The 14318-nt window shown below is 33.0% G+C and overlaps 1 protein-coding gene across 28 annotated transcripts in view; it reads right to left on the minus strand.

Annotated features, from left to right (window-relative positions):
- PTPRD (protein tyrosine phosphatase receptor type D) overlaps positions 1-14318 on the minus strand; it is a 1257748-nt gene that overhangs the window by 713120 nt on the left and 530310 nt on the right. For all 28 annotated transcript variants that reach the window (XM_054809724.1, XM_054809742.1, XM_054809753.1 and 25 more), the window contains exon 5: positions 9469-9517. The gene's annotated coding sequence lies outside the window, so the exon portion shown is untranslated. The remainder of the gene's footprint in view (positions 1-9468; positions 9518-14318) is intronic.

The raw sequence follows: 14318 nt of genomic DNA on the forward strand, positions 1-14318 counted from the left end.
AAAGTGTCCCAGAAGCAGCCTCCAGTTAGCAGAGGCTATGAGAGACTTGGTGAAATGAGAGCCTCACGTTGCCTTGGAGCTCCTCCTAGTCTGTATCTTCTGAACTTCTTTTAAAAGACAGCAGTAGAAACAACAAAGGCCTTGACTGAAGAATATCTGCCTCTACTCAATTCCTACCAATTATATGAATTTCAACAAACATTCCCAGATTATTGCAATCTTAGATCTTCATACAGTTAAAAAAAGTGGTATAGATGGAGGAAGTTACTACAGCATATCAGATATGAACTGATACCTTAAAAATAAGGAGAAATGTATTTTTCATGCAGAAGTAATGAAGTGCAAATGGTACTTTGAGAATGTTCTAATCTTTCTCTTTTATAGCTCTGCCATATAATCCTGAGTCTGAAATTAAAAAAAAAACAAACCCAAAACCCCCCCAAAAAACCCCCAACCAACCAAACAAAAAAAACCCCCCAAAACCCCAAAGCTAATGATGTGGTTTTTTGCCTCTATGGTTTTGTCTCAGATTAAGATGAATTCATTAATAATGATAATTTATAGCCTGGGTTTCATTTTGGGAGGAAGCTTTTGCTAGCTTTCTCCCAAGATATAGTCCCTCACGAAAGTTTCTCTTGAATATGTTGGCCACTGCATGTTTATCATACTTTTTAACCCTAAATATTTTGAGCTTTGAAGAGAGAGAGAGATACATCCAACATAAGATCTTCCGAAAGTGTATAAACAAACAAGGCCTCAAAACCACAAAATCTTATTCCTATTATGCCATAGTCTTACTCTTTACTTCATAAAGAACTATTCTGCACAAAGGAATTACCTGATATTTCATTCTACAGAGTATATCACCTATCTCTAAGTTTAATACAAACATTAGGAGGTCTATTATATTTTCGCATCACTGGGAGTGATCTGCAAAGAGGTTAGGTGGTTTTGGAAGCAAGAAAAAAAAGAGTTAATGTATGAAAAAAATTTCTTATTAAAAATATGCTTTTGTCTCTCTATTTAGAGAAGGCTGATCTCTACTACCCACTGGAATTTTTTCTGTGACCTTTCACATATTTCCAGGTACAAAAATAGCCCTATCTGCTCCAGTGCCCATTTTCTACACTACAACCTAAGTATAGTTGATTTGCATGCTACCATTCTCCTGGTGTTCAGAAACATGTTAGTTTTATAAACTGAATGCCATCAACTATATGTCACAACAATCATGTATATATTCTGAGTAGAAAAGAGAATGGCTTGTACTGAAAAGAAGGAAGTGGATCAAAGAGCAAGGATAATTAAGAATAAAATTCTAGTCTCAAATTCAGAAATGTCAGTCACTGGTGATTGGTATCTACTGATGAGACTGGCAGTTTATTAATAATCTTTTGTGCAAAGCTGATATATTGGCTGCTGAATTCTGCCTAGCTACACAATGAAATATCTATTTTTTTACCTCTAGAATTACCTACTTTCTGTTCAAAGACTTTTGCAGACGTAAATATGCTTCAATTTTTTTTTTTCTCAATGCATGTTACATCTTTTTTTTTCCCTAATTCATCATTATTGACAAGGTGATCCAACAAAAGCCTAATCTTGATCTCCTGGTATACACATAGACCAAACAAATAAGTTTCAAGATACAGACTTTGATAAAGATTGATAGGGTTATCAGCAGTCAAAAGGACAAGTCATAGTACATAAGTTACTTACTCTTGATATGGCAGGGGGAAAAAAAAAAAGAAAATTATATCTTAGGAGTTGTATACACCCATTCAGATTGTGCATTCAGATGTGTTGCAAGCAAAGCCCTATGTAATTTATCAATACACAAACTGAGACAAGACGGAAGAAAAAGATTGTACTTGAAGAAATTGCTAAGAGTATGGAAATCATATCATTTTCATTTCACACATACACAGAAATATGTGTTCTAGCACGTGACATCTTCTTTTCTTTCTCTAGTTCAGTTTAATTTTTAAATGAGATCAAAATTTCTAATGAATTTGATTCAGAACTGCAACATTCTTTTCGAATTTTCTAAAAGATTCGTTGATTTGACAAATAACAAAACATGAGAAACTTTACTCAGTCTACTTAGTAATGAAGTCTAAAACTATAAAAATTTCAAATCTTTTCAGATTTCTTCATTATCCTATCCCACTTTTCCATTTCAGTGTAATACACTGAGCTGAGTGGAACCAACAGTCTGACTGATGGAAGCTGGAGGCTATTTCAGAAGAAAAATTACCTAAACCTTTACAGCCAACCACCACCGGAAAAATCACGCTGAACCAGCTGGATCTTTGACCTGACTCAGAGTCCCAGAGTTTATGTTATGTTCTTTCATGTGTTTATTAAAGTAACTAATTATTTTTAATTTGAATTCTGGATTAAAATCATTTAACAGCCTTTTGTTTAAGACTAACATTGCGTTTAATTATACATTTATTTACATTATATATAGGTAATTTTCTCCTAAAAATTCTGAAGCACTTAGCTCCGATCAGATTTCACTAGACCTATTACCCAGGTGAATGTAAGTGAATGTATTGGCTACATCTTCTTTGAAAATGAGGTCCTAAATCTTTTTTTCTACCTCTGTCTATGCAAAAAATAATTTATTTTGGGGATCCATCATCCCACATGGTCTGGAAAAAAGATTTTTCACTATTCAGTTTTTCTGTTTCTATTTCTACAGTTTCTTTCTGAGCGCAAAAATTCAGAAAAGCTCTTCCACAAAACACACACATGCACACACACAAGAACATAGCATTTCTGTGAAAGACAATAGGATTTTTACCCTGCTTTAGACTAGTGTTATGAAGTATTGAGAAAAAACCCATGTTGGTGACATATTTTCACAACTCCTACCATAACTTTTGGAAGGCAACCATAACTGCATATGAAATGGCGGGGGGGTGGGGGGGGAAGTTTGCTGCTTATGCTATTTCAGCAAACCAATATGAATCACATTTGAGCTGGACTCTTCACAGATCTGCATGTGTTGACAACTCAGGTGATATTTTTCAACCCAAATATTCTTTCTTCAGGAGTAGAAACTGGATGAAGATGAAAAGGCAGGTCATTATCCTTCGAAGTGTGTGTCCAATAACCTAGCAACGGTCTAAATACTCAGTCTATTTTTTTCTTCTATATTTTCAATGTGAATTTTAAATGATCAAATCTCTGACAAACTTGTGCTTTAACAGCACTTTCACTCCTGTAGTGAGTAATGTAACCATTTTCTCCGCTTTCATGCTGAATATAAAATAATGAGAAAATAAAAGAGATAACAAAGAGTGATTCAGTTCTGGTTTCTAATGTCTTAAGCAATAAATCTGATCCTGCATATGGCATTTATAAAGTTCTTTGGAATTTTATTAATCAAATTTCTTCTTCCCCTCCATTTTTTGCAGGAGAATTGCGTAAGGTAATGACTCACTAATTTATTTTATGTTCTTTACAAGCCCAGTGAAAATAATTCATATGAAAGATACCCATACTAATACCTATATACCTAAGAAAGTTTAGTATGTGGACCTGACTGACAAGGACTTCTGTGTGAGATCAAGCTCACTAGAAGTGTATGAAAAAGGACTCTATTTAGAGGCCACTGACATTAATAGCAGTCTTTTCACTAGGTTTTGGGAAAGATTGCAGAAGAATAGTAAGAATAATTCTCAGTTTTTAAAAAACTGCTAGTACAAATATGTCATTTTTTTTCATTTTTTATAAGAAAGGAAAGGAAATAATTACATCTAATAAAAACACTATCAAATTTATCCCTGATGTGATTTTATCAATGACTTCAGTGAGATTATATGAGTCACTAATTTTCTTTTGCAACATTACAAAATGGTAGTACAATATCTTTTGGTCTTGGGAAAAATTCCTTCCTTCAGAGAGTAAACAGACCTCTGCTGAAGCAAATGGAAAACTTTTTGCTGCTGCATTTTAAATCATCTCTGTTTCAGATATTCGGTAATAATGTTGGAGGCTAGATGAAAGAAACAATTTTACCTTTAACTTATAATTTCCATTTCCACTTCCTTTGTAAATGGGAGTACCTCTGAGCTTCTGTAAGCAGATACTGACACGGCCTTTGAATATAAGGTAATAGCTTCAAACTATTTTTCCCCCTTTCCTTTACCCTGACAACCACCAACAATAATTGTGTTTAGTGAGATGGCTGTGAATTGTCAAAGAAGTTCAAAGATATGTCAGAAAACCAGTCCAGGAACGACTGCTAATAATCCATTGACAATGGTAGCCACCAGTGTGTCCATTACTAGTGATTTCTAGTGTGTCAGGAAAGGCATGTCTGTCACCCATTAAATAGTTTAAATAATGCAACTGGAGAAACTGATTCTGAAATTAATACATGTTTAACACTATTACACCATCATTTCTTCCTTGATTGTCTTCAGTCTCTAACAAATCCTTATCTTCTAGAATTTGCAGCTCTTCATGATAGCCTTGTCTCTTAGTCCACAAGCCCTGTCTCTTGGTCTGTAAGCAAGTTTCAGGGTGCATTTATTTCTAGCTGAAAACTAGCAAAGTTCCTTATAAAGAACAGAATACAATCAACACTGTAAAACCCTGAGGACTGTGATGTGGGTCTCTGGTTTAAACACTGTGTGTTTAGCTCTGTCCACCTGAAAATGAGATTCAAGCTGCCTTTTCTTTTAGAGCTGATTTTAACTTCAGAAATAATCATGCTCCCAAAAGATACAATGACATTCTCAGAGGTACAAAAGACAGAATATCATCAAGATTGTATAGCGTCATTCTAATGATAATTTGCCCAAGCCTGTGGCCATGATAGGACTTTTTAATCAATACTTTCAGAATATGCTTACTAGAAAATGAAAGCTGTCTTCAGTATAGAGGTTTTGGGTTTTTTTTTTTTTTCTGTTTCATATATTATACAAGTTGGTTAAATTTTCATTGGTGCTATTCCTTAATAAAAAATGAATTTGGTGAATATATTGTGTTTCAGATAAAAGAAATAATTTTTTTAGGTGATACGCTTTAAGCTTTCGGAAGGATAGCATATGTTTCAGCAAGAGTAACTTTTTCTTGAATGTCACAAAAATAAAAATTAAAAAACCCAACCCACTAAAAGAACCCCAGACCTCATTCCTAATTTGCATACAACCTTTTATTTTTACTGTGGCATGACCTGCAAAATCTCTAGCCATACCACTTCACACACTAGTGAATCTACTAGCAAGAGTATTAAAAGATAATTTTGCTGTATTGGCTTTTTTGTATTATTATCATGCTGGAAATTTACATTAAAAGAACAAGTGGCTAAGCACTTTTGCAGTGCTTTTAGGAAAATATTACCTGTCACTCTGGAATTTTAAAAATATACAAAAGCATGTATGTCTATCTATAAGGCACATATGCACACTTAAGGACTGAACAGGATTATCTAGAATGCATTTAGGAAATTTAGTGTGCTTTTAAACACATGTACCCACATATGCTTGTGTTTATGTCCACCTACCCGTATGTAAATAAGTCATCAGAAGTAAAGTTTTTCAAATACAGTGTTAAATGTAGTATCTAACAGCAAGGTTTTTCCAGTGAACATGCAAGCATATCTGTAGTCATATACCTGAAAAATTATGGTACAGCATTCAGAGGGACTTAGGTAAAATGTCACTTTAAGTTTACTTCTGCAAATTCTGTCTTTAAAAATACCCTTCATTATTTCTAAATGGAAAAAGGTTTTTTGTTTGTTTGTTGGTTTTTTTGTTTGTTTTCTAGATCAGATTATTTAATACTGTAAAAAAAATTAAAATTATAACATTTCTGGGATGATGAATTCTGATGGACCCCTTGCACATTCATGGTCAAGAAAATTATTTTCTTAAGTGTCAGATAGTAGTAAAAGGCACAACAAGCTGAACATAAAATAAAACTGAAGTTTCTTCCTTGACACTCCTTTCACTGACATAAAACTATCAAAAATGTGAGAGAGACAGTTATGGGTAGTTATGTGAGTCTATTCATCTGCTTAACATCCTAGGAGTGAAGACACATCCTTCAAAACTGCTGTGGTTGCCTATTGTCTTTTACAGAGTCATCTCAGATTGTTCAAGAGATGTCCAGGAAACAGATGTTTCTGTTTCCTCTCAATGCAATTTTTTTTTTTCTTTAATTTAATAATTATCTCTAAAGGAACGTATTGTTTAATTAGCTGATTGGCTTTTTTTGAGAAATCTAGCTAAGATCTTAAAGTTTTATATTCTTCTTCAATCACATGAGGCAATAGATAAAGTATATGTATGAAAGGCGTTTAAAAAAATCAAGGTCTGAAGTAGGAGAGGACTAGACAAAATGCTAAGAAGAAATTGATATGAGACTAAGAAGGTTTGGTTTTGGGGATTGTTTTCTTTTTGGGTATTTTTGAGTGTTTTGGTTTGGGCTGGTTTGTGTTTTTTAATTCTTTTTTTATTTTATAGAAAAACATAAATACTGGGTATTAGGGGATGGCATGGACATGACCTTGACATAAGGTTAGGTAAGTTATTAGTATAAGTTTTCCAATGAAAGATTTACTTTCATCCATTGGTTCTGTATCAATTTGTGGTTTTTTCACATAAAACTTTCATAAGAATGGTCAAGTCACTCCTAAGTGGAGAAAGTTGAAAGCATTAATTTTTTAATTAATATATTAAAATGCATACATAATTTAGTGTCATCTTAAAAAAAAATATAGCAAGATGCATAAAATCAGTAGTACTATTTTCACAGTGCCAATACTACTTAGATTTGTCTGTGCCCCCCGTTTTGAAGTACTTATTATAAATTACTAAATCAGGCACACCACAAGCCTTCATTTGAACTTCTGTCTCAAGAAAACACTGTTTAAAATAGAGGACCAGATTTCATCTAATTTAGTTTTTGCAAGGGTTTCTTGATACCTCAGTAGCTGCCTGTATCATTCTAAGTTCCAGTCATCTGCATCACTTTTATGTAAACAAATTGCAAGCCAATAAAACAATGTGAGAAGGTTCTCTGACAAATCAGCTACACCTGCAGTTTACAAACACCACTGGGGAGAATCCTATGTCTAATTTACATAGTTTGAACTTTGTCAATTTATCCAAGGAATTAATTAGACTACTTATCTTTCTACTTTAGATAGATTGGAAAGATTAGGCTATTGTAAATGAGCCCCCTTCCATAGTAAACCCCTATGAGCTGTATCTTTTAATTGCTCCAAGTATGCTAAACTTAAGTGACCTTATTTAAAGAAGTGGTTAGAGCTTCTTTTTTTTTACTGGATTTTCCCATAAAAGTTGTTGATCTCTGTTGTGTACCATTTGACTTGTGCGTGGGTTTTTTGTTTGTTAGTTTGGTTTTTTTAACTCACAGAAAAACTTACTTTATCATAATTTCCTGATAATTATCAATTACTTAATGCAGTTATCCCAGTTGGCTTCTATATTCATAAGCATAAAAAGTGCTTTAACATGTCACTGAAACCCTGGTCCCTCAAACCATGAGATATCACTGGTTTTGTATACTTCTTTCTTCAGAAATACAGCTTTGTTATACACAGTACACATGCACACACATATATATATGCTTGTGTGTATTTTATATAGCATTGGTTGTTCAAAACATGAGAAAAAAAAAGTCATCACTGGGAATCTTATATTAAGAAATATACCAGTATTATAATGAGAATACTCTAACACTCACTTCAGTGTGTTGCAACGAAACACTTTTAGTGTTTCCACAACCACCAGATATTAACAAACTTAACAAGGCAGATATCTATACAGTTAAGGGTTTGACAATATTAGATTGCTTACTACTACAGAATTCTATGAGTACAGGACCTTTACAGGACTCTAAATAAGCCCTGTGTTCCTGTACATAGTCCGTTATATAAAAAAAAACTAGATTTGAGGGATTTAGAATTTAAAAGCATTTTATAGGCTTACAATACCCCTAAATCACCTGCTGCAGGGAAGATTCTACAACTATGCTGTGCAGCATGTGGGATAGCAATAATCAACTCCACTGCTCAAGGACTATGAGCAAAAGAGCAAGAAAGAATCTCATGGAAAAACAAAAGAAACAGGATGGAAACTAAGCCCACTAGATCCGTCCAAATATTAGGAAAAAATATTTTGTGTGAGTCTTTTAATTTAATACTGCAAAATTCTGAATTTCAGGCTTTCAAAAGAAGCTTCTGAAACAGAAATATGCTTTTAAGCTCAAAGTTTGTAATTCATTACAAAAAAAGTGACATGGTAAAATATATTGTCATTTCTTCCATGGTGCTTGTTGAACTACTGCTTTCACACAATGAGTGGAATCACAAAACAAAGCTGACAGATCCATTCTCCCAGGCTTACATTTCCACTGTCTAGGAGCGTTGTTTGCTGCCCATGTACATGGAGTATGACAGCTATTTGTGTTATACAAATGAGGTTTCCTCCTGAGTTTGATCTCAATTGCATGCTAATCATATTGTCCCATGTTATGAAGCAAGCACTTGACTTTATTATATTTAATATTATGAAACAAGCTTAAAACACAGGAGAATACTTTGGTAACCTGTTTAAGCTTGTTTCTCTCAATAGCTTTATTACATTACTTATTAAATTATTTCAGCAACATGCTAAACATCAACATACATTGTTCAAATGACTTCACATCAAACATAATGTTTCCCAATAAACATGGTATATGGAAAAGAGAAGAAAAAAATGAACTATGCTAAGCACGAGTTTCCAGTAATTTTAGTTTTCATTATAACAGCTATCTGTCTTGTATCTCACTCCCCAAAATTGTCACATTAAACTTCTGCCAGTAGGAAGTAATTTTGACAAAACCTGTAACATCATTGTTTTACTGTTTATTGTTGCTTCGCCCTTATTCATTCCTAAAAAGATGGTTTCTCACAAGGGGTTTAATATACAAAAATACAGTTTATGTCTGGAGAACCTCTGTCATTTTTACAGATCATTGCCTCTTTGGTTCACGTTATTTCTCTCACTTTGAAATTATGTCAGCTCCTGTGTTTGATGATTATGTTAACATTAGTCCCAAAATGCAACATGGTCAAGTTACACACATAGCATTGAAGTACAGTTATGTCACAGTCTCTTCAGTCAAACTACGCTAAAACAAACAAACAAACAAACAAACAAACAAACAAACAAACAGACAAATAAATGAATAGACAAACAAAAAATAACAAACAAAAAACCATGAACAAATTCATTTTCTGGTTACACAGTAAAGAAAAAAACATTTTCCTCACAATCTCTTGAAATAAAAAGAGATTAATTAATCACTGATATTACTAGCTGGCATTATCACAGATTGGGTAGGATTTTTTTTTCATGCTCCTGGAAAGATAGTCATACGCTAAAATACAGTTATTCACAGGACTATTCAAGCTAAAGAAATAACAAAATAATTACTCACCCTGAGCTTGCAGATTTGGAACTCAATCAAAAATTCTCTATCCTGAGATCTGAGAAACACAAACCAAAAGCTTTCTATTACCACTGACAATAATTAGTAAAACATTAGATATACAGCAAAACACGTAAATGATAGTTCAATACTGCAATTAATTAACATACATCTATGTCATAGGAAAATCAATTGGCTTAAACCTTGACTAGTACACTTTGAAAGAAGCACATTTTATGTCAGAAAAGCAGCGCAATAAGACCCTAAGCTTTCAAGTGTATTCAGTCTTCCTCTCTCTACCCCCAACAGTGTTCTGAGGAAAAATTAATTTTAAGCTCTCTCCTGGAACTGAGAATTTGTGAATTTCCATGGAGATCAATAAACTACAGGGATATCTGGATAGAAGAGGATAAGACTGTACACCAGAGCAGTTCATACTATGACTTGAGAAGTTTATTTCAACGTAAATACCTCCTTTAGAAAATAAATTACTTTACTACTCAGAAGATATTAAAAAAAAAAAAAAATCAGACTACATTCTAAGATTTTGGTTCTAAGAGTTGGAAATCAAAATAATCAAAATAATGATAGAGGATATACTTTTCATGTTTGAAAGGGATCGGAATGCTCTGTGACAGCTGATGAAAGTGCATTGGGGTAAAAGCAATACAGAATCTGACTGGGGGTGGATGTGTTTGCAAATCTAGGGAAACGGAAATGGAATTTCTTCTATAAAAGCAGAGGAAGAAAACAGATTAGTACAGCAAATCTCCTTTATGAGCATCAAACACAAATGATTCATCATTGAATTAACATTCATTTCATGTACCTGGATGCATTTCTTTATAATTGCTAAGATTTGTTAAATTTATCAATACTATAACCATGGTTATTTCATTAATAAGGCTTGAGGTTACCCATTAGCTTAATAAGAACAATCTAAAATTGATTTTCCTGCAGCAAATTAGCTTCCAACTTTTTGTCTATGGGCATTTTTCTCTTTCCAGTACAACATTAATGAAGATTAATGCTCAAAATTTAAAATCTAGCAAATAAATATTAGAAAATACACAAAGTAAAAACCTGTCTTTTTGAATAATAGAAAAGAAGGATGCATTGAAAAATTGATGCATAAACATAATATTAAATTTATTTTAGTTTTATGCAACCAGTAATTAACATATAAAATAAGAAGATTAAATGCTATAGTGGTAATCTGCATGCTTTGGAGGAAGAATGTATGTCTCTGTAATCTTAAGATTATTTAAGAAGACATCCATTCATCCATCCAATCCAACAGATTATCCATTCAGTGCTTGCAGTGTTGCCAAGTTCTAACAATTTTTCCATGGTGTTTGCGTTAGATAAATTAGTTTTCTGTTTTTTGTTGGTTTTGTTTTTTTTTTTTTTTAATGGGGTTTTGTTTGTTAGTTTGGGGGATTTTTTGTTATTATTTTTAGGGTTTTTTTCATGGCTCAAGGAATGCCTTTTTCTTTTTTTTTCCCCCAAAGTATTATACACATGTTAAAAAAAGAACCTGAGGATAAAAATGTATATATTTGGTCTTTCTTTACCTTAAAAAAAAAAAAAAGGTTATTTTTATTTTTGAAGTTTTTAACAAATTTTGAGCTGAACATTTAAAAGTGAAAATCACTTGGCTCCAGCAGAATCTTGTCAATGTTTCTAGTTCTAGACATCAGAATTTCCACCACAACAATGCATTTGGTCTTAGGTTTCTTAAGCTACTGAACAGTCTGTTATGTCATTGCAGAAGTCATCATGCAATATTGCCATTATACTTCTAGGTGGGAAAAAACAAATAATTAAAAACCCCTCCAAACCCAACAGAGCTCCTATCTTAAGATTTTAACTTACCCTTATCTCTCAAAAAAAATATTTTCCCAGGACATACTTTTGTATTTAGTAATTTTCTTCCCTTCCTTTTTCTTTCCTTATAAAAGCAGCAGTACATAATCACTAACAGGAGTATCATAGCACAAACAAGAAAAAAAAAAAGCCTTGTAAGCCAAATATACTTTGCAGACAGTTGGTCTAAAAGAATCTAGATTAATTTGTGACTTCCAACACCTTTTTTCTATTTTATTATTTTGACTCTGTGTGGGGACGGTTATGCTAGAATACTTTGCTATAGTTTTATCCCATTGCAAAAAGAGTTACATAGGATTGAAATTGGGTGCAAAACCTTAAATCTTATTACTTTCCTTTAGAGAGTCAGTCCATTATAACACCACTCTAATCCTTGCATAGAAAACCTCCAAGTACTTTAAACCTGGGAAATGTAGGTTAATAATCCTGAAGCATAATCGTAGTTCTATTGTAAACTAAAATATTGATCTAGAAAAGTCACAAATTCTTTCTGTCCACACTTTCCTGCTCTGTAAAATCATCTTGGGAGTTTCAATTAAACTTTCTCATAAACTTTGAGAGGTCTAGATGAAAAGTGCAATTTTTTTTTTTGGTACAAAGGATTATTTCTATGTATATAAAAATAAAATATCAATAAGATAGTTTGTTATATTGCATTGCCAGTAAATTAATCATGCTTTGGAAAGAATAGGAACTCTACCTCCTGAAAGTCATTTGGTTTTATTTTAAGTACAAAATGATTTATTCTCCAAGTTTGCAAACTCACACAACTCAGGGCATTATTCAGCAACATTTAAATGCTTCCCACTTTTGTAGGGCATTTCTTCAACAATTGTAATTTTTTTAAGGCTTCTTTTTCCTGAATTTCTTTAATTTTTTACAAGACCTTTGTTATCTCAAATCATCACAATTTTAGAAAACAAGCAGGAGGCTATTATCTTGTGAAAATGCTTTATTCTATTCACATTATCACTTAATTAAAAATCACTGATAAGAATGATCATTAAGTAGACTATTGCATTTTCAAGCTCCTTTTATAACACACCGTATTTAAAGGCACCATTTGAACTACAAGGCAGTAACAGATACTAGATGGTGACAGTCCTGGACAATATTAGTGTACCTTCTTTTGATTGGTCAAAAAAACCCACAAAACAAAACAAAAAACCAACAAACCAAACACACACACACAAAAAAAGAGATTAAACCTCTGGTTTCAATGGTCTTTTTGCATTTTGATTTTAAAATACTGGTGTTAAACCAACATAGAGAACAAGCCCCACTACATTAATGATGAAGATGATTACCAAGACAAATTCCAACAGGAAATCTAACTGTGTATTATCGCCTTACTTCCATTAATTATTACTTCGTTGTGCAAAGGTTACACCAGTTAGTTATCAATAAAAAAACGTTTGTTTACTCACTGATACTTAAATTTAGTTCCGGGAAAAATGTGGTCCAAAATCTTATTTCAGGCTCATTAGATAGTATCCTGAAATATCCGCACCAAAATGAGGCTATAATTCAAAACTAAGTTTTCCAAGTAGGCTGTGAAAGACTTAGGAATTTTTAACCTTTCATTCAAGTGTAATTTAATTTTGACAGCAATTTCTAGTTCATTTTTTTGTATGTTTAAAATATTTTGCTACATTTGGAGAATATAAGATCCTTCTCTCCCTTTTTCTCTTTAAGTAAGTTCTTGGATTTTTAGAGAAAGAACATCATGTGAAAGAGAGAGCTTCATAGATTATTCTATTATCTAGGTCTTCCACAACTGGAAACAGACTCAAGTACAGCCTACTGTAAAAGCAGTAGTAATGCATTTTGTTTAGGACTGCTTTGTCATTTTACTTGCTAATGGTATCCCCTTCACTTTAAAAACCCAAACAGTCCCTACTTATTCCCAAATGTATGCTTGATCCATGGGCCATAATTATCACACTATTTTTCCAACAATAGCCATTTCACATTTTTCCATATTTGTTGAATCAAAATCTTTGTCAATCTGATAAAATATCTTGAAAAGACACAAAAATACCTGCTGAAGAAATCAAAAAGTTCTGTTAAATTTTATAATCCCATTTTCATAATCACTTGAGGGAATATTCTGGTTTATGGCAAAACATAGCCTTATGTATTTCAAAGCCTAAAAATTCAAAGAGGTATCCAATTCAATTATTTTATGAAGATTGTCTTCATAATAACCTACATAAACTTCTTGGCAAGTAATCTATACTTGCATAAAATACATATCTTTCCCTTTCTTCTCTGTATTAACCTTAACGGAAAATCTAGCTTTGTCACGAAAACATTACTGTTTAGGCTTCCCTAATACAGCATAGAGCCCATATTTTACATCACAATTCTATCAAATGTTTTCTATTAAAGGCTAACTTTTTCTTGCAGTGTCCCTTTGGTAATTCCTTTTGATTATGTTAACTGGAAAGGCTACATCTGGACTTCAGGGCAGATGCTCTCTACCTTAACGCCGGTGGTCATGGTGCCTATATACACATCCTCGAGTATGTTATTATTTACTAGGGTGAAACCTCACCATGCACATTCCCCTCATGCACTTGCCATTAAAAGTAATCTCAGGCATATAGGGCAGGCAGGGAAGGAACTATGATATGCTTGAATAGGTCCTGAAATTTGGATGGTTCGAGAAGCAGTAGTGGGGGATCTATTAAAGAGTTTGTCTATGCTATACAGGAACTTGCAGTATTAGGCTGTGTTGATTTTTATGTGTTACTGCGCTCTATCCAGTTATTTCTGTTTTGATTCTGTGCATTTTGTGGTGGTATTCTTGCATTTTTGTGGCATACTGTTGATTTTGGATAAGCTCTCTAATTTGCCAAGATCTTCGTAAATTCTATTCCTATCTTCTGGGGCATTTACAATCCTGCCCAGCTGTCTGTCAGCCACAGATTTTTAAAGCTTATGGTTTCTTTCATCATTCAAATATTTTT

Source organism: Grus americana, chromosome Z, assembly GCF_028858705.1.
Source record: "Grus americana isolate bGruAme1 chromosome Z, bGruAme1.mat, whole genome shotgun sequence".
Taxonomy (NCBI): Eukaryota; Metazoa; Chordata; class Aves; order Gruiformes; family Gruidae; genus Grus; species Grus americana.